Raw genomic sequence first — 20,772 nt, 5'->3', positions numbered from 1 at the left:
TTCCTGCTCTCCCCTTCAACCAAGAGGCTCCCACAATAAAGCGTGATCTGAGAAGAATCCTTTGGTGGTGGTCTTGTTTCCTCGCTGGTCGAGGAGCACGCCGCAGGGAGCCAAGCGATTCAATCTCAAAGCCACCCCAAGTGATATACTCCCTTCAGCAAGGCTGGCCTACAGGGTCTGTAACCTTCCCAGTTTCACCACCTGAAGAATGAAAAGTCAAGCTGGTTGTGGGGGCAGCATTTCTCATTTAAACCAGTGCATCATCTTATCCAAAGTAAAGCTGTAGTTCTTACAGTGATCTATAAGATCCTGTGTTATTTTGTGAACTGATGGTTCACCAGTTCTTACCCAGTCTCCCTGTTCTGGTCTCTGCCTTTCTCAAACACTCTAGACACAAAGGCTTCCTGCAATCTTTGTGAATATGCCAGGCATGTTCCTCCTCGAGAATGGTTTATCTGCTTCAAGTTCACTTGACACCTTCATCCCCAGATTACTACATACCTACTTGCATCCCTTGTATTCTTGAGGTGTTTGCTCAAATTCCACTTGTTCTGTAAGCACTCCCTTCTCCATCCCATCTAATCTAAAATTAGTTTCTTTCCCCCACCCAACTGCCTAGTTAACTTTTCTCCATGATACCTGTGATCACTTGACAAACTATATAGGCTAATTTTATGAACTACTTTTTGTTACATACTAGAATTTAGGCTCTAGAAAGTCACACTTATTCTTAGTTTTGTTTTCTTATGTCCAGTAATTATCACATGCCAGCAATGGCTACCTGCTCAAAGAGTAGGCTATTGGCTAACTGTATTGAGTGGGTTGGTGAGTGGATAGATGGCAGAATATAAATTTGCTCATTTCACATTTTGGAAGAATATTTCTTCTAATTAAAAAGGTATTGTTAGGAGCTCGAGAGATGGTTCAGTGGTTAAGAGCACTGGTTGCTCTTCCAAAGGACCAAGGTTCAATTTCCAGCATCCACCTGACTGTTCCATGGTTCCCATTCTAGAAGAATCTGTCACTTCTTATGGTCTCTATGGGCATTAGGCATAAAAGTAGTTCATAGACATATACATAGGCAAAATACCTATAAACATAAAATAATAATGAAACAAAAAATGATATCATTAATTTAAAGTTATATATATTTTTAAATCAAATCAAATAACCTACCAAAATCTCAGAGCTGGTAAGTAAAGAAATTAGTCTAGATACTAGCTCTCTGGAAGATGAGCACTGTTCTTCCCATGTATCTATTTTTAAATTTTTCCTGATTTTCATTAAATGCTAAATTCAGAAAAGAGTAAGATTTACTACATGGTTTGGGTGAACAATCACCTCTCTTTGAACATTTATGTCATAAGCAAACAACCTAAAACCATGAAGACAAAAAAGCATTTCATTCAGTCAACAACACTGATTAAATTCAACTAAAACTGATTAAATTTCAACTAAAACAAAGGGCAATTGGCAAGGAAAAAATACATGTTATAGGATTAACATTTATGTTTAACTTGGTATGCTAATTAAAATTTCAATATTCCAATTTATTGTACAGCATAAGAATGGGAGCTATATTCAATTAAGGATCATCTTTTCCCAATTTTAATCAGACAAAGCAATTGGCTTTTCGGGGACATAAATAAAGACTAGAGAAGCTGACAGATGGCTCACATGCAGATGGCCACCTGGAAAGACAGTGTCTTCTGACAGCTTATATCTTTCTATTTTGAGATATAATAACAGTCCTTAATGGGGGACAGGAACATGAAGTGTGCTAGTCTGACTCCATTACTTTGTCCCTTGGAGGATAAAGGTAAGAAGCCTATGGCCAGTGTCTGTAGGGTCTGGTTGTAGATAATCTCCCCATCTCCTTCCATCCTCAGAGAAGCCACTGGTCAATCTTTTCTGGACAAATCAGGGCTGTGTCTCCCTTCCTAGTGTCATGTTCCATGGTGGCTTGGAACTGGTGAGTTTCCTTTTAAGGAGCCAGAAAAAAAAGAAACTATAAAAAATAGTTACTGTTTCTAAAAGTAAAGAAACATGAAAGAATTTTCCCTGTTTCGATTATCACAAAGCTATGTAGCCCATTCTTATGAAGCAACATCTCATAAAAAGAATTGGGAGAGATTGAACAACAATGTAGCAATGTTTCAAAGCCAGGGAAGGGGCACATGGCAAGCTGAATACATCGAAAATTAGGATATCAACCAAGGACCAATCAACCAATGAAAGAGTAGGGAGCAATATCAACCAAGGGCCAACCAATCAGTGAAAGAGTAAGGAGCAATATCAACCAAGGGCCAACCAATCAGTGAAAGAGTAAGGAGCAATATCAACCAAGGGCCAATCAATCAATGAAAGACGAGTAGGGAGCAATATCAACCAAGGGCCAATCAATCAGTGAAAGAGTAAGGAGCAATATCAACCAAGGGCCAATCAATCAGTGAAAGAGTAAGGAACAATATTAAAATGCTATGTGCACATTGTCAAGGGCTACTTAAAACCAGCCCAGAGACATACCATATGCCAAACACAGAAGTAACAAGAATCTAAACAAAGAGCCTCTGGAAAATTGGCCGTACACAACAGAGTGAGCAGAGCAACAGACTGAGAACGACCCTAGCTTCTCACCCGGTGGGAGGACAAAGCCTTAACATTGGCAAAAGCTATCCAGGTACATGCTTATAATCCCAGTACTCAGAAGCTGAGGCAGGAGAATTGCTGTAAATTCAAGGTGAGCCTGGGCTACAGGATGAGTTCAAACCAAGCATGGCTACATAGAGAGAACATGTCTCAAAAAAAATGTTTATCTTCAAGGGACACTTCTAACACTAGGAAATGTTCCCCCTGCAGGGGCGGAGAAGTAGGAAAAAATGAAATATACTTATAATCAAGAATGTTAGTTGCATAAGAGAGCAATAAAAATGTGAGGTTTTGGTAGAGTTTTATATAAAACAGTCAAAGGGATAATAAATGGTTTCAAAATAACTTGCACCAAGAAAAATAATTAAATTTTTAATTTTAGGTTTTAATAATTTAAATGAATCTGGTAAAACATCCCATGGTGAACACTAGAATATACAGTTTACAGTAAGAATAAAGAAAAATACAAGGCAAAACTATTCATTAAATCAAGGATAAAGGCAAGAAAAGTGAAAGAAAAAGAAATGGTAAGAATAGTCCTAGCACATAGAACTCATTTCAGCATGAGTAATGGCTGCATCATCAAGAAGAAGATGGATTCCTAGAATACTGGATAAAAAAATAAATCAGATTCTATATGCTGTGGTTAGAGACAATGGGTAGATGGGTTATATGGTGGGAAACTCTATATTTGTCCTGTTTCGCATCTTTGATATCTTGAATGTGAGCTTTCTGTCCGGTGTCACTGTGGTGCACTTCAGGTGTGTGAGCTAAGGTGTAGCCTCTGCACAGCATGGTTCCCACGCATGTCTGGTGCCTCCCTGGGATCTTCCCATTTCCCACATGTTTAACAGAAGTTATTTTAATTTTTCAGTTCAGTTGAGTATTCTTGAATGTGGCTTACCACATAAGATTGTATTTTATGACTGCCTTGATCAGCAAAGGATTTTGAGTTGTGCCAGCTCCTCTCTCCTAGATCCCCAGGCAGAACAGCTGCAAAACTTAATCTCCCTTTTGGTAATGAATTCATTCATCTCATTTGTATGCAGCTCGGGCTGACTAACACCAACTTTAAAGGAAAGTGAGGGCTGATCTTTTTAAACAGGGGGACTATGGAACAGCCCGAGCTCTGAGAGGCTCAGGAGAGATGGAAGTCGTTTGAGTCTCACCCCCAGGCTAAAGCTACACAATCAGGAAGAGATTTGACCGGCCTGTCCATCAAGGATGCTGTTGGCAAACCTCACTCATTGCAATTGATTAGCCAAAGGGAATTATCTTAGGAGGGTAAAAGAGAGTATTGCTGAAATCAGCTCTGTTCAGTCTCTTCATCTTTTTGAGCCTTGGTTTACTCATCTGTGAAAAAGGAGGATTCAAACGTAATCACACAAGGCCGGTTTGTGAAACCCTGGTGTCTGTCAAAATTAAAGAGAGAGATAATGAACCCACCTGGAAGTTTCTGACCCAGTGTTTCTCAGGTACACCCTGGAAGCTGTATTTCTAGCAAGTTGTCTTCCTGAGGCTGCTGATTCAGAAGCTCTGCTCTGTGAAGGTCTCTTCTTGCTGAACTGTTACTCCAAAGCATTGAAACATTCAACTGCCAGGTACATTTAATATTAGGTGTATATATAAAGCAACTTCTCACTTGCAAAAATTACACATGCCTTATTGTGGCTCATTAGTGCACAGTCGATAAGAATTATTTATAATTCTTGCCTAGTTCCTAATATTTGCCTTTAATTAGTAAGCAGCCTTAGCACACAATTTACTTTTCTCAACTGAAAACATTCTTCATGACATCTGTTAAATGTGCAAGGCTGGCCCTTTAAGGCTGGCCCTTTAAACATGCAGCAAAAAAATAGTCGTTTATATGCTCGTGGGCACTGGGAGAAAAGTTCAACTCCAGAAATCTTTCTGCTTGCCCAGTTCCTTACTCCTAAAATCATTTTGTATTTGGATGAAAACTGAAAGGAGTTCGATTAACATGCACAAATCCCCAAATAGAGATGGGAAAAATCTTGTTAGCCTATTACTTCAAGTGACTTCATCAAATTATTTCTTAAATCCGAGTGTTTATAGGAAAGCAGCTCAGCTAGGGCATGATTCAGCATGAGCAAGTGTGGCATCCTTGGGGATGGGGACTGGGAGGGGGAGGTGCTGAGCGGACGGATTTGGGACTGAGAAGCCATCGCTTGTCTGCACATCTCCCTGCCCACTGTACAGATGGCCGCTGTATCTGAGGACAATGAGAAAATGACCTGCAGACAGCAATCTCCTAACATCAGGCAGAAATGGCTGTGCCAATGCCCACAACAGCAACTCAGAGCCTACAATGCTCTGTGGCACAGGAGGCAAACACTACATCTCTAGGCCAGTGTTGTAAATGAAAACTAGCAGAAAGAAACTGAGTAGGTGCACGTTCTCCCAAGTGATTCTTTTTACCTTGCTGCTCATTTGTCTGTCTGACTGAAAATTTATTAACATATCGCAGAACCCCTCAAGCCTAGAAAGTCTTAGGTCACCACATCCACTTGAACCCCAAATATATGTGTCTTAGTCTATTCAGGCTAATATAACAAAATGCCATAAACCTGGAAGCCATTAAGCATTAATTATTTTGACAATCCTATAAGCTGGAAAATCCTGGCCAGTTTAGTGCCTGATGCACTTGTGGGTTTATAGATGCTTAGTATCTTGCTATACACTTTCATGGTAGGAAAGATGGAGGCTTTCTTTCTTTCTTTTATTAATTCATTTGCTAAAGCATGACTTTAAGACTAAATAGCTCCCAATATCCTGTCTCCTAATGTTATCACCTTGCTTAGGTTTCAGCAGAAAAGCTTTAATTTGGGAGACAGAAACATTCAGACTGTAGCCATACTCTATGTTATAAGTGAAGGAACTTACCCCATAAATTTAAATAGAAACAGCACCCCCAAAAGCCAATCTGTTCACAGTTGGTAAAGACAGTGTTGTCTGTAATCTGACCACACTTACCTATATATCTCATTAAAACAAGGTACATTTTCAGAATAACAAAATGAGAAACTGTTTCATTTATTTCAGTAAGTATAGGGTAGACCCCTGCTGCTACCTAAGTGGTATGAAATTAAGCGCATGTGACATGGTGCTGGGGAGAATGTCATCAACTGTGGGGTGAAAGTCTTGGGTGTTGGAGAGTGAAACTCCTTCTCTGGCTGCCATTTTTCTTTGCACATGGCTCCACTGCTTTGATTTAGGAACTTTCAGAGCTGTAAGAACAAGGTGTTACCTTCAGTTGGGCGCTGCCATTACCTCTGGACGGCCGTGGTAAAAATCCCAGTTGTGCCACAGAAGGTGCTGACTTAGGTCAAGGCAGTCAAGTACTTTGTACCTGTTTCAGCAACTATAAAATGGAGCAAGATGGAAATAAATAGCTACCTGCCTAACTGTGTTACTGGTAGAATAAAATATTAAAACATCAAGCCCATGCCTGAAATGAAGTAAACGTTAAATGCTATGTCAAACGCTTGTCATTTGTACTTTGTTCTGCAGATGTATGCCTGTCAATGACTCAGCTACAGTAAAGCCACTCCCTTTAAAAAAACAATTGTACACAGAGGAGTTGCTCTTTGGAGTTCTATTCTGTAGAGAATAGAACAAATGTAGAAACTTCTTCAAAGTAACCACCTCTCCCCAGAGCCAGAGTAACATTTTTACAAATGCCTGTCTAGGTCAGCTCCATCATCATTTGGTGTCCTGGGAGTCAGTTTCTCATAAAACCTATATAGGAACTGTTGTACTTTTCGGTGGGGGCCCTACTCTGCTCCTCCAGGGGAAAGTAGTTTCACAATGCAGGTCCCAGGGAAGGCAGTTTCTGGTGTGCTCTGCCTGGCCCGCTTGAGTTCAGGCTGGAAGGCATGGGAACAAATCTCAGCAGAGTGCTGCCAGGCCCTGATGCTCAGCAGGGTGCTGAGATTAAAGTCCTGCTGGCTGGGGACCATAAACCCCAGCCTGATTGTCAGGTAGTAATGCAGGGCCTGCGATAAGGCTCTGGAATAGAGCATTCATGGAGGACGAAGGAGTCAGAACCACAAAGGAGCCAGGACCAAGGAAATGGTATCAACCTGTGTCTTTATTTTCAAGCCCCTCCCTCCTTTGTACTGTCCTTTGGAAACAGCACGGGTTCCAACCACAAACTTTTCTTCTGAGATTGGCCATAGTTGTCTTTCTAATACTATGTGTCTGTGCATGGGAGGGACTTAGGGAGTGGTTGATTTGGCTGGAGTCTTCGTCATTCTCTCCTGTGGAGGCGGGGTTTGGGGCGTGCCAGGAGCCTTGTACATCTGCCCCACTGTGGTGCATCCAGGCAACGTGGATTTACAACGGAAGTTCAGGAAGCACCTGCCAGTTGATTCTTATTTGCGTAACCATCTTCGGGGCTTCAACTGACGTCAACCTCTTGTATTTCTAACTTTTACCCTTCAGGCCCACAAGGAACCACTCTTCTCTCTCCCATAGGGCTTTGGCTCAGATTTACGACCTGCCATGTGCTGCTTGAGACCCTCCTCCAGAGTCAAGCCAGCTCTGCCAGGTAGGTCTACTACAGCATCCCAGAGCTTCCGATTCAGAGGCTGGGTCAGTTCCCAAGGCTATTAACCATTATGTGGCATTTCTGTGACTGTACTGCATGCTTAACTAGCTTCAGACACATCCCCTCTTCTCAAACCATGCTGTCTTCCATCCAGCATGAAGATGAGAAAAGTAAAAAGTACTTGCTGTAAAAAGTAAAAGGTAAAATATATGACTTGATGGCATCTTTGCATAGATGGTCAGCATCCTGTGGTTCTCAGCAACTGCTGGGGAGAGCACCTGTGTTACACATCTCTCTAACTGCAGCCTTTTCTAGTTTCATTCCTATTGATGTGATAAAACATGTACACACACACACACACACACACATACACATGCATCCACACATTCACTCATGTGACCGAAAGCAACCAAAGGGTTTACTTCATCTACATTTTCAGTTATAGCTGGCCCATCATTAAGTGAAATCAGCAACCTGGAGGCTGAAACTGTGGAGGAACACTGCATGCTGGCTCACCCTAACTAACACTGGGCTCACACCCAGTTAGCTTTCTTATAAAGTCTGAGGCCATCTGCTTAAGGATGATGCTACTTCTGGCACCTCTCAATTCCACATCTCTAAACAAAGTCCCCAATTTTTCAGTTCTGTGAATGACGGGCATCCATTGTGTGGGGGCACAGGGGCTGGTATGAGATCAATGTCAAGAGCCCAGGAAACAGTCTGCCAGAGCTACTACTCCTTAAACACTGAAGACCGACCCCATTCAGCCAGGAGAATGGAAACCAACATCCTGTTGGTCCTGGGAGCTGTCCTGACAGTCAGAAGTACTTCATTCCCTATCCTTTCCCTGCTGAGACTCCAATTGCTTTGCTGGCCCAGGTAATACCATATTCCAGAAACTTTAGTTCTCTTTTGGAGGACTAACAAACTATCACTAATAAGAAACTTAAAAGAAAACCAGAACATGTGTGTGTGTGCCTGTGCTTGCATGCATGCGTGTGTGCGTATGTTATGCACTATAAACATATTTTAAGTGGGACAGTACAAACTGATAGTTGCAGGTGTTGAGCCAGAGGTCAGCGTTAGGCATCTGTCTCTATCACTTTCCACATATGCTTTTGAAGTAGGGTCTTCTTTACATGGAACTCCCAGTTTTGGTAAGACTAGCTGGCCAGGGAAACCTTGGTATCTATTTATTTGTCTCTCCCCTTGGAGTCTTAGCTGCACAGCTGCCAGAAGTATTAGGCACATGCCATTACTCTTTGATTGGCAAAACTTATTTTAATTTTTAAGTATTTGCCATGCAGCCAAGCAAAATGGCTCAGAGGGTAAAGGTTCTGAGTGTGCACACCTCATTAATTCCTGGAAGCCAAATAAAAATAGAAGGAAAGAATTGTCTCCATAAAGTTATCCTCTGACCTCCATAAGCACCACACATGCGCCATGACACATGGAACCCCCATCACACACATGCAAGCATGATGACAGGAAATAGAAATAAATTTAAGATACTTTTAAGAAACTTTTGTTTTTAATACTGTGTGTGTGTGTGTGTGTGTGTGTGTGTGTGTGTGTGTGTGTGTCTTTATGGTACCTACAGAGGCCAGAGGCATCGGATTCCTTGGATCTGGAGTTAGTAGGTTGTGGGCTGTCAGACATGTGTGCTGAGAACTAAACTCAGATCCTCTGGAAAAGCGGTAAAATCTTCTGTGTCACTGCAGTCCCAGAACAGCATAAGTCCTACTAAGCTCCTTGTTGCCCACTTTCACTGGACATCCATTGATCAGAAAAATTGATTTGCATTCCACATGCTGCACACACACACACACACACACACACACACACACCTTGTATATGTAACACATGTGTGTCTACATATATAGACATATCTACACATGCATGCACACATGCATAATTTAAAGGGTTTACAACACCTCCTTTGAAACCCTTTTTAGAGACTTAGACATGGATCCAAAGAAATGTCATTTTCTGTGAGTTAAGTATTGAAACAACAGCACCTTCCTTTTTGGATTCAATTCTCTTTATTATCTCCTGGGGCTGAACTTGGTTGTAAGGTCACACAATCTTGTCGAATCAGCTCAATTTGGTCATTAAGGCCTTCCCATCTTTTCTACTGATGTGGGTTTAAGTGAGAGCAATTCAAACCTTATAAACTGGTGATGCCCTCAGGGCCTCTAGCTGGCACCTCACCCTGCCCACCTTCTAAGATTTTTATGGGAATGTTAATGATCAGCCCTTGACTCTCTCTCTCTCTCTGTAACTCTCCTAAGTCAGTATAAACCTTAGATCGTCAGGGCTCAGGCACTCAAACCCCAGCCCCATATTGTCCAGCTATAGGTGTAACCAACGCCCATTAACTTACCTCAACCATAAGGCTCTGAAAAGACACAAAGGAAAGCTTAGTTCACTCAGAAAATTAGCTAAGATCTTTCAGGGCGTCTCACATTTACCTCGTGTAATGTAAAGGTAAAAGGAAAGCCCTTCAAAGGCCACAGCATTTAGTTTTGCTAGAACTGTCTGCTGAACTCCTGAACTGCACTTGTGAAATGTGAAATGAGTAGAATCTGAGTAAATAACAAGAAAATTTACACTCAAAGTAACTGAGGTGCTCCCGCCTCCACCTTCATTGTCTCTGTCCTGTCTGCCCAGTCTCCAGCTCTTGGATACAGTTACAATTAGGTGTTCACGCCCCCCCCCCCACTCTCTCCATTCTTCTTCATTTTTTTCTCAATTTATTTTCTTTCTGGTTTTTATTGTTGTTGTTCTGAGATAGCATCTCACTAGCAAAGTCCTACATCACTCCAAAATTTGACCCCCTGCTTCAGCGCCCTGAGCTGAGATTAGGGGCACATGTTTTCCACACCTAGATCTTAAGGTATACTCTCTGTCTGTGTGGCAAAGCATTGGAGAGGACATCTATTATAGTGGAAAATGTAAGAAAGAGAAACTAACAGTCCCTGGGCCTAGAAAGCATCAGAGATCACTGAAGGTGCTGGCTCTTGCTTTCTTTAGATCCCATATTTTACAAAATACTAAAGTTACATTGTAACCTCCTTTGAGGAGTCTCACCTAATTTAGAAAGGAGCATTAGCATGATTGTGTGCTGGCTAGTTCCATGTCAGCTTGAAACGGGCTTAAAGAGAACCTCAGTTGAGAACTGTCCCTGTCAGGCTGGCCTCCCAGCAAGCTCATGCTATATTTTTTTGGTTGGTGATTGGAGACGCAGTTTACAGCAGACACCTCTGGAACACAGTTTACAGCAGACACCTCTGGACTTGGTGATCCTGGCTGCTGTAAACAATGAAAACAGACTTGGCAATCCATGTGATCAAACACATATGCTGCACTTTTCCATGTCCTCCGAATTAGTATCTTCTTTCAGAAATACCCTTCTTCCAGTCTTGACTGCCTGGTCCTGCTCTGACTTCCCTCAGTGATGGGCTGTTATATGAAAATGTAAGATGAAGTCAACCCTTTCCTCCTCAGGTAGCTTTTGCCCACAGTGTTTCATCACAGTAGTAGTAACCTAGTTAAGAAAAATTGTATATCCTTCTTGTTTGCTTTTATAATTTCACATGCATGAATATGCTTATTAAAATACTATTTGATACGAATGTAATGTTCTTTTATTTATTCAAGTGATGTCATGCTGTAACGTTCTGTAACATTATGAAACTTAAAAGTAAGACAGGAATGAATACTTAATATCCCAGATAAAAGGAAATGGAGTAGATTCATGAGGTCTTATCTTGAAGGACAAAACCAATTTCAAAGTGAGCAAGATCTACATGGACAGATGTGATCAGAGGTGTCTGAGGAAAGAGGCAGGCGGGAGATGAGACAAGTGTTGTAACATAGAGAAAGGTTTAAATACCAAGACAGTGGCAAGGCATTATGGATGGCAACTTCCCAAGCAGTTTATTATCACTACATGTAGTGAAAGGCTAGTCCTGGATGGAGGGGAGGAAAGCTATGCAAAGTGGTGGGGCTAGCCTGTGAGAAGAATCTGAAGCTGGGGTTGTTTGTAGTTTCTCTATCTAGAGCACTTTTAAAATGTCTGTGTCAAATGACTTTGTGTGCTCCTGGAAAGCCTCAGGCCTCCTCACCCTCCTGTCTTTGCATGCCTGCTTCCTCAGTCAGAAAACAAGCACAGCTGCTGCTCTACCTGCATCGTGCAGAGCTGTCTCAGACACGCCTGCCCAGACAGACATCCCTGATCAAGTTCCCCTCCTCACCATAACACCCTAACGTTTTCCTGAGCTTCTCTATAGCATAGAGCTTATCTCCGAGGGTCATGATCTTGGCTAATTGTCTTTCCTAGTAAATTATAAATCCATCAGCAAGGACCTTGACATTTGTTGTTCTGCTCTAGGGCGTAGCACAGAACCTGCCTTATAGAGGTACTCAATTAATACCTAAAATGTACTAATGAATGTGTCAGTTAATTCATGGTTAATCAGAGGATTCTATTTTTTTAATATTTCTATATAAATATTATGTACTTCAGCTCAAAAAAATAATTATTTTTATGCATCTTGACTTTCATAGCTGTTAACAGAAGAAAAAAACAGATCATAGTCACCACATAAAAGAACTGCCAATATTATATGAAATTAGTCGTATAAATTATGAAAAGTAAGCCAAAGAATTATTTATTCTGAAGCTGTGAAAAATCTCAAACCCTTGTGCCTACAGAAAAGCAAAAGCACACGCAGTTTGATGTAACAAACTAGATAGACAATTTCAACCATATCATTTCCAGGAAAGAAATGCATCCTGGAAAGATTCCATAAATCATTTCACATTTCCCGTAAAGCTCCTAAAATAAAAATTCAATCATCCACTTATGGAATATGTCTTTATTTTCTGGTCCCATGAATGTCTGATGATCAAGTCGGATATCCTTGTTCTTTCAGAGCTGTGTCGACTGGGCGAGGAGACACACAGCTGCAACTGTGGGTGGCAGCTACATCAAGAATTAAGACCCCACCAGTCTGGGAGGAGCTTCTCTGGAGTGTGGTCAGATGTCCCTTCTGAGCAGATTGCAGCCCTGGCCACAGGACGCGGTCCAGACAATGGTATCTGCACCTCAATCATACCAGGGCAACCAGAGAGAAGCCGGGGAAGCTGTAGGACTGGCCCCATTGCCAACGACTGAGGAAGGAACGGCCAGGGGCAGAAATCACAGAGCTTGCGTGTCCATAAGGGAAATTCAAATAATTTTCTGAGAAAAAAAAATCCATTAAATGTTTCCTCTCACTTCTCTAGATACAACACTCATGGGGCTTGTTTTGGGTTTTGTTTTAATGTTAGATAGTTTATTATCCGCATCCTCCATGAGAACAGAGACCCTGTTTTTGGCATGGTTCTAACTCACAGTCCCAAAATATATATTAACATAAACAATCAAATGATGGCTCTATTTAATACTCACAACTATGTAACGGATCATCATTCCATAGGTGGAAAAAATATGCAAGGAAAGTGTTTTTTCCATGACTGGTGAACTGGTTAATTCTTACTGTATACTTGGTGCAACCTAGAGTCTTCTGGGAAAGAGGAACTCAGTTCAAGAACTGCTTCTGTTATGTTAGCCTATGGGCATGTCTGTGGGGTAGAGTCAGCTAGTTATCAACTACTCTTGACTGCTTTTTATGCACGTAGGCCCAGTCCATCATAGAAAAGCTAGCCTTAGGCAGGTGGGCCTGGGCCCTCTCTCCAGAAGCTAGTTGAACTTGACCTAGCTGAGGGCCCATTCTGCAGCCTTAGTCTCTGGTTTATGCCTCAGTTAGTGCCTGTGTCCTTGTCCTCCTTTCTCTAAATGATGAACTGTAATCTGGAAGGAACACTAAATGGTCCCTTTCCTCCCAGACTGCTTCCAGTCAGAGTTTTTGATCACAGTAACAGAATGAAACCTCACCAGCTGGTAATGTCCACTCCTTTAGACCTAACGCTGAAAGGATCTCGGTCTGTGCCATGGACCCAGTGTCAAGCCTAAGGAGACAGAACAGAACTCCTGTCTCCATTCCACAATGCTGTGATCCTTGACAAACAGAGTCAGCATAGCCCTTGGTGTCTCTCAATCGTGTCTCTACCCACAGAGATGTGCAGGTGGACTCTATGCACAGCATGGCCCTGGGGTCTCTCCTTCCCCACACAGCACCTCTGCCTGAGCGGAGGCACCCCCACGTCCTCCTCTCTTCTCTCTTGATCTTTTCTGAGTAGACTCAAAGACACAGGCCACATAGAAATGAGGGAGTTTTGAATAGATCATCTCCTTTGATGCCGTCCCCTAGCTGCCTAGATTCTTCAATAAAAAGGCTACCTGGTTCTGCAGAAACCTCTTGTTGGTGCCTGACCTTCTGTGTATTGATCATTTCTCAGCCAGTCTTTTTGTTTCTCTCAAACCTGGTTTCCCTTTCTGTGCACAGCATGCAGTACATCAGCACTGTTTCCCCTTCTCCATAAGTTAACCAGAACTGCGTGGGACTGTGTTCCGGGGCCCCACACGGAGATCTCTGGTCAGGGAGGGGGAATGGCTTCCGTGGCATCTGCTGTTGGGTCGGGCTAGGCACGTGGGCTCAGGCAAAGGGGAGAGGCCTCAGGCAGGAAAAGGGAAACCGGTTCTGCCACACCCACAGCTGGTGCTGCCCCATTCCTCTGGTTCCTCCTGCTGCTGGGCCCAGCTGAGCCAAGCCAGCAGGAGACTGGCTCAGGGAGCTTCTGGAGAGCAGACCTCTTCCCAAGCAGCAGTGTTACAGCTCTTATGACAGAAGCTCTCGGAAGATGGAATAATTCCTGCACACCCTTATTTTGGACAGATATATACATATATATGTATATATGTATGTATGTATATATGTATGTATGTTATGTATGTATGTTATGTATGTATGTGTGTACATATACAGTTTTGAGATGGTTCAGAGTCTGACAACTGGTACTTCCTATTAGCTTGACCTGAGGGCTTGGGGAATACCTTATCTACATATTTGGGGGTGTGGTCATGCTTCTGTGATTTGTAGTGATGCCCTCACTTTTGAAGGAGGGTCTTGCGGTGTGACTATTCTGTCCTGAGCCTATGTCATATCCTCATCTGTGGAGGAGGGACTTGGGGCTTGACTTATGGCAGTTTGGGGGAGGGGTGAGGTGCTTATAGCTGCTTGAAGGGGCCCCACCTCCCCCCACACCAATTGTGATAGCTTTTCATCCTGGAGTTTCTCTGCCTTCTTCCTTCTGGGTCATGACCAAAGCAGTCACATATTTTAAGGTATTAAATGAAGTTGCCTTCCAAACTGTTTTTTCTCCTTTTTATTCCCCCATCAAAGAAGATAGGCCTGTCCTTTGATTTATTGCCTTAGGACAGGTTTCTATCCAAGTCCAAAACAGGAAGCACACTGGAGGGTTTTTGTTTGTGATCTTTTAACCTTAGATCCACTGGGGCCTTGGGGGTAGGAGGAGCCTGGAGAAAGAAAGTACAGAAGAGAACTCCTGTGGCTTGTGGAAGAAATGAGATCTTTAGACAAGGAAGAAGGGAAGAAGGACTGCTGAGTCCTGCTCTCTTGGTAGAGTCTTGGGGCATAAAACCCAAGGTATTTGCATAGGACCCTCAGCATGGAGCACCAGCTTCCTCAAAGATACCCATATCCCCATCCCTTACATCAGACATCAGGGGACACTGGAGAGCTGGATGGCCTGGATGGCCACACCCTGCCAATAATGACACTGTAATCCTATTTAAGCTACTCAGGATAGTGGCTCACGCCTATCTTCGTATGAGGACGAAGGAGAAGGCATTCAGACTGAACTTGACTGGAGCATACTACGTTGGTAACTTGTTTTACCTTTCTGTCACATGCTCCCAGAATGATACACATACTCAGTATCTAAATGACAATGTGTGACCAAAGCAAAACTGAACTACCCACATTACCTTCTTTCCAACATCAGCAGTTCTTAACCTGTGGGTCGAGACCCCACAGGGCTCACACATCAGACATCATCCTGCTTATCAGATGTTCACATTACAAAAATCACAGAGCTCACACATCAGACGTCATCCTGCTTATCAGATGTTCACATTACAAAAATTTATGACAGCTGCAAAATTCCAGTTATGGAACAGCAATGAAATAATCTTACGGTTGGGGATCCTCACAACTTAAGGAACTGTGTTAAAGGGTCACGGTGTTAGGAAGGCTGCAAAGCATGACACACTTCCATCTTTTGCAAAGATCCTGTCAGAAACATACTTCAAGTTCTCTGCTTCTCTTTCTCCAGCACCACAGCTTTATCAGGACATTTTCAATACTTGTCATCTCTGCCTTAACTAAAATGCAAAGGTAGACATACAGTGACCATTTAAGTGAATGTGTTTGAGCAGTGAGAAAAGACCCAAATACATATTTTGTTATCTAAATTTACTACTGGTAAGTTCCAACATTTAGAGTTAAGGTCTAGTCATTAGAAAACGACCTACGTTTAGCACACATCGCCATTTCCCTGTTTTCTGACATGTATGTACTGTCTTCCACATAACTGCGTTTGGGGCTTGTTTTCACTGAATGCTGGCATGGCTTGAGGTAACTTAGAGAAATCATGGTGTTGGTTATACTGTCCAGACTGTCAATACTCTCTCAGCATCTCTGCACCTCTGTAAGCCAGCCAAGGCCATTGACTGCCATCGAATAAAGTCAACGGGTTTTTCAAATTCATGCTACAACCATTACTGCTTTGCAAAACTCCAGAAAGAAAAATAAAATAAAGTTAAAAAAAAAAAGTTGGTGCTACAATTGAGATACTCATTCATTCTTGGTGAAATGGCATTTGGTCTTGACATTGTGCCAGAAAACAAGAAATCTGTGCTGCTTTTCAAACCCTGCAATATTTCTGTGGCTGCGCAGTCATTAGATTACCCCTCAGAAATGTGAAGGCGGCTGATTTTGGTAACTAATGACTGGAAACTTAGCAATTATGAGAATCTATAAATAGCACCATCTAACAGACACAGGGTTGTGTTGGCAAGTCTCAGTGCTAACATCCTCCAACAAGGCAAAGGAGACTGGTCTTCTGTGCCAGAAAAGAGCAAAACCCGAGAAAGCAGATGCTTCACGGAGTGCCCCGACCCTCCTCTCATCCAAGTTTGGACGTAACAAGTGGCACTTTAAATAGCTGTAGGAGTAGAAATAAGGTAACTTGTGTGGTCTCTAGCCAGTTCTTTATCTTTAACTCATTTGCTATCCATCTGTGCAGCTGGGGAAAGGTGGCAGGAGCTGGAGAGCCGGCTCCATCAATAAAGCTCTTGCTGCACAAGCACGGGGACCTAAATTTGATCACATGCCTTCTCACAAAACGTTAACAAGACCTTGGAGAGGGGGTTCAGCACTTAGGAGCACTGACTACTCTTCCAGAGGGCCCATGTTTAACTCCGAAAGCTCACATGGACCCCACACCACCGGTAACTCTAATTCCAGAGGACCTCTTCTGGTCTCTGCAGGCACCAAGTGTGCAAGTGGTGCACAGACACACCTACAGGTAAAACATCCATATGCATAAGATTTTAAAAACTGGAAAAAAAATTAAGCAAGGAAGTTTTACACACGGGTAATCCAAATATCTGGGATCCACAGGTTAGCCTGGACTAATCTGTCGCTACCGTCTCCGACCAGCAGAAAAGGAGCGACGACACAGCACTCTTCTCAAAGCGGTTTATTCAGGAACCTTACAGCACACCAAGGAAAATCTTTCTGTCTCCTTTCTGTCTCTCTTTCTGTCTCTTTTTCTGTTTCTTTCTGTCTTCTCTGCCCCCAAGCGCAGTCCCTTTTATCCTCTCTCCACTCCACCTCCTCAGTCCATGTTGCGTGGCTGCAGTTCATGGGTCCGTGTCATCTGGCCTGATCGTGTGTCATGGGTGCACCTTCGTAGCTTGCACGGTGGGAGTGGATAATCTGGGGGGGGCAGGAGGAAGTCAGGTGCTAGTCACAAGACTAGGCCGGAGTCCCAAGTGCCATCTGGACTGTCGCCACACCTACTCTCCACACTAATCCACAGACATGGGTTCTACTGAGAGACCTCATCTCAGACAAAACAAAACAAAAACTGTAGACAGGTCCTGGGAAACAGTATGCAGGATTTTTCTAGAACTTTTACTTAGATTAAATACATTGAGAATATACCTTTTGTGGCTTCTTCATACTCATTAAGTGTTTGATTTTATGAGTCTGCCTTGCCCATTGATTTTTGCTCATCTCTCAACCTTCCAATGGAGCAGACACCCCCACCTGGCATTTATTTTATATAATCCTGAAACTACCAACAATCCTAGGCTTTACTTAGAATGCATGCTCAGATACTGGCCACTGGCCTCCTCCGGACCTGTAAGCCAGGAACCTAGCATCCATTCCAGCCAATGTGCTGGGGTTTCCACCCAGGCAGTTAACCCCAGGATTTACCAGCAATGTTTCCTAGTTTTCTTCTGTGATTTGATTCATCCTGTGCTACCTGAAGCAGAACTTATTATCTCAAAGTTTCATCATCTACAACTTGCAGATACAGGTTGCTTGTCTATTTACCTGGAGTAAATGTTTTAGGCAGTGGGAAGTCTGCTGAATAAGTGCTTTCACACAGAGAAATTCTCCACAGCACTCCCTTCCTTTAGCAAAAAAACCTGATACTTAGAAAAAGAAAATAGATTTCAGAATATTTTGGCTTATAGAAACATTACCGACTTTGTGTGTTGATTTTATATCATACAGCTTCACTGAAATTGCCTTTCTTTACAAACCTACCTACTCTGGCAATATTTTTTCTAAAGTCTGTATGTTTGTCTGCATATTATTGTGCTGACTAGTCACAGGAACCCGGTGGCTTTGTTGCTATATGTTTGTATACATGTCCATTGTAGGACCCCCTTTTGGGGACTCCCACTCGAGTCTCAGGACACGGGGTTACCCAATGAAACACAAGAGACCTTCTTGTTGCAAAAGCATGAGGTAGTTTAATGACGGAGCTCCGGGCCGATAAGTATCTCACGGAGGAGATAGGGGTACCGGCCAAGAGGCTCGAAAGCTGGGGGATTTTATAGGGCGGGGGTTGGGAGAGAGGATTGGGGGCTGGGAAGCACAAAGTTTACCCAACACCCATAGCCTACATGCAGTTGGATGTCAGGAGACCGGTGGGGTGGATGCTTATCTAAGTCAGAATACATGTGGTAAACATCTAATTTACATTTGAATAGACTTGGGAGGGGCTCATTTGACTGAGGACTCAGTTGTAAATGACAGCCAGGACAGGAATGTTTTAACACTGGGCTTAGCCGGGGCATGCCTGGACTCGTTTTTACAAAGTTCTCAGTCCTAGGCCTTTAAGCTCACAAACTGACCTTTTTTGCCACAACTTACATGAGTTTTTTTCTTTTTTAGACCTTAAATTTAATTTTCTTTCATCCATGTACTTTGAAGGGAGAAGAAGGTGATCTACAGATAAGGGGGAAAGGCTAGGAATTTCCAAAATTTCATTCTACTTTGACATTAATGTGTGGTGAGTTCTCCATCAACATGTGGGTTGTAGGAGCAGACTTTGCTTTATCTTTTAGAGAGGAAGGTGTTGTTGTAATAATAACCACAAAAGGCCAAGAATTTTCCTTCTAAACTGAAATTGTTTAAAATATAATCTGTGTCAAGCCAGTGAGATGGCTCAGTGCTCATGAGCGTAGTAACAACCTGAGTCAACCCTCAGAACCCACATGGGGGAAGAAGAGAAATGACTCCTCCAAGCTGTCCTCTGACCTCAACATGTGTGCTGTGGCATGCTACGCTCATGTGCATGAGTGTGTGTGTGTGTGTGTGTGTGTGTATGTATATGTGTGCATGTGTTTGTATGTGTGTGTATGCATGTGCATGTGAGTGCAGTCACTAGGACTTTTTTGCCTGACTCAAGCAGAAATGGTCAAAAACATTCTGAGCACTGCCTGTCCCACTCACCCTCCTTGCTTCTTTTCAATAACATGTTAGTCTCCCTTTATGCCCAAAAATCTGAGAAGCCACTCTAAAGCCATAGGTTATACAGGAAGACCTTCTGTACAGAGATCAAACCTGGCTTGCTCTATGGTTTTTATTCACAGCAAATGCAAGAAGAAGCCTGCCTTGCCCTGGAGAAAAGATGCCTCTCATTGCAGTAGCTGCAGAAACAGAAGCCCACTTCTGCTCCTGTTTCCCTCCTACCCCAACAGTTAGCCTAACTCAGAATATCAGACGTCCCTCATTATGATGGCCTATAACTCCAAAGCAGCAAGAATTGGCATCTAGGAACAGTGAGAAAATGTCAGAAATCTTTCCTGATGGTTCCCAAAAGAGTTTTACAGAGCAGAAGGCACCAACCTCAAGCCTATAAACTCTAAGATAGGACTGTCTGAAACTAATCATGTCATGGTCAGAGACTGTACAGAAACAGGAACATGGGGAGCCATAGATTTTTCAGACATACCTATCCTACGGTGTAGTACAATTCTCCAGCAGCTGGGGAGAAAAGGCTGATGGTTACAGCATTTAGATAATATCATCCCTTCCAATGCCACAGAGACCCAGCAGAGCTGCCAGGGCGCTGCTGTGTTCTAGAGTCAGTAAATGTACAGGAAGCCCAAACAGTGCACTGAGCACTGGCCCATACCTCGAGACTGGGATGCTGGTTCTGAAGCTGTCTTCAGCCCATTTCTTTTGGTCAGTGATCTTTTTGTTAGTTACAATTAAGCAAAATTTTCTTGAAGTGGATTTCAGTCAAATTAGGCCTAGAATATAGATCTCACATAGAAACCAATTAGTTGATCCTCAGAATAAACTGGAGCTAGGAATGAGAAAACCACTTGCACTGGTTGGTAACCAAAGGAACTTACAAAAGGATTTGCAGAGGCAAATGGTTCTAGAGAACTGGAGCATTTGGGAAAGCATTAGGAATGGGAAACTGAGAAAGCACATCATATCCACACATGGGAAATAGCCAAAATAGAAAACCAAGTCAGGACTATAAACCCTCAAAATTTGTCCCCGTTGACATTTCTTTTCCAACAGAGCTTCACTTCCTAAAGATTCTGTAAACTCCTCAACCAGAGACAAAGTGTTTAAATATAAGAGAATATGTGGGACATTTCTCACTCAAACTACACAACCTCAGATGTCAAAAAAGCATCTCTCTTCCTGTTCCATTCCTTCCTTTCTCACTTTTTTTTTTTTTTTTTTTTTTTTTTTTGGTATGGGATAATGTCCTTCATACTATTATTCTACACACCCTGGGAAAATGCAACACCCCAGGTATAAATTTTTCAGCCAATAAAAGAGCTGAACTGAGTCTGTTGCTAAGTCTTGTTGAGAAGGTTTCAAATTGGAAACTGTACCTATGTAGATTCAGTCAGTCAGCTGTGGTCAGAAACAAGAAGAGGAAGTTGGTGAAACTTGTGCATCCTGAGAAAGGAGCAATGAGGGAGCTTCAGCAGGTGCCAGGATGAGCTTCTTGGGCAGGGTGTAGTGCCAGAGTATATA

Source organism: Micromys minutus (assembly GCF_963924665.1).
Source record: "Micromys minutus genome assembly, chromosome: 19".
NCBI classification, from domain to species: Eukaryota; Metazoa; Chordata; class Mammalia; order Rodentia; family Muridae; genus Micromys; species Micromys minutus.
This window is presented reverse-complemented; position numbering follows the sequence as displayed.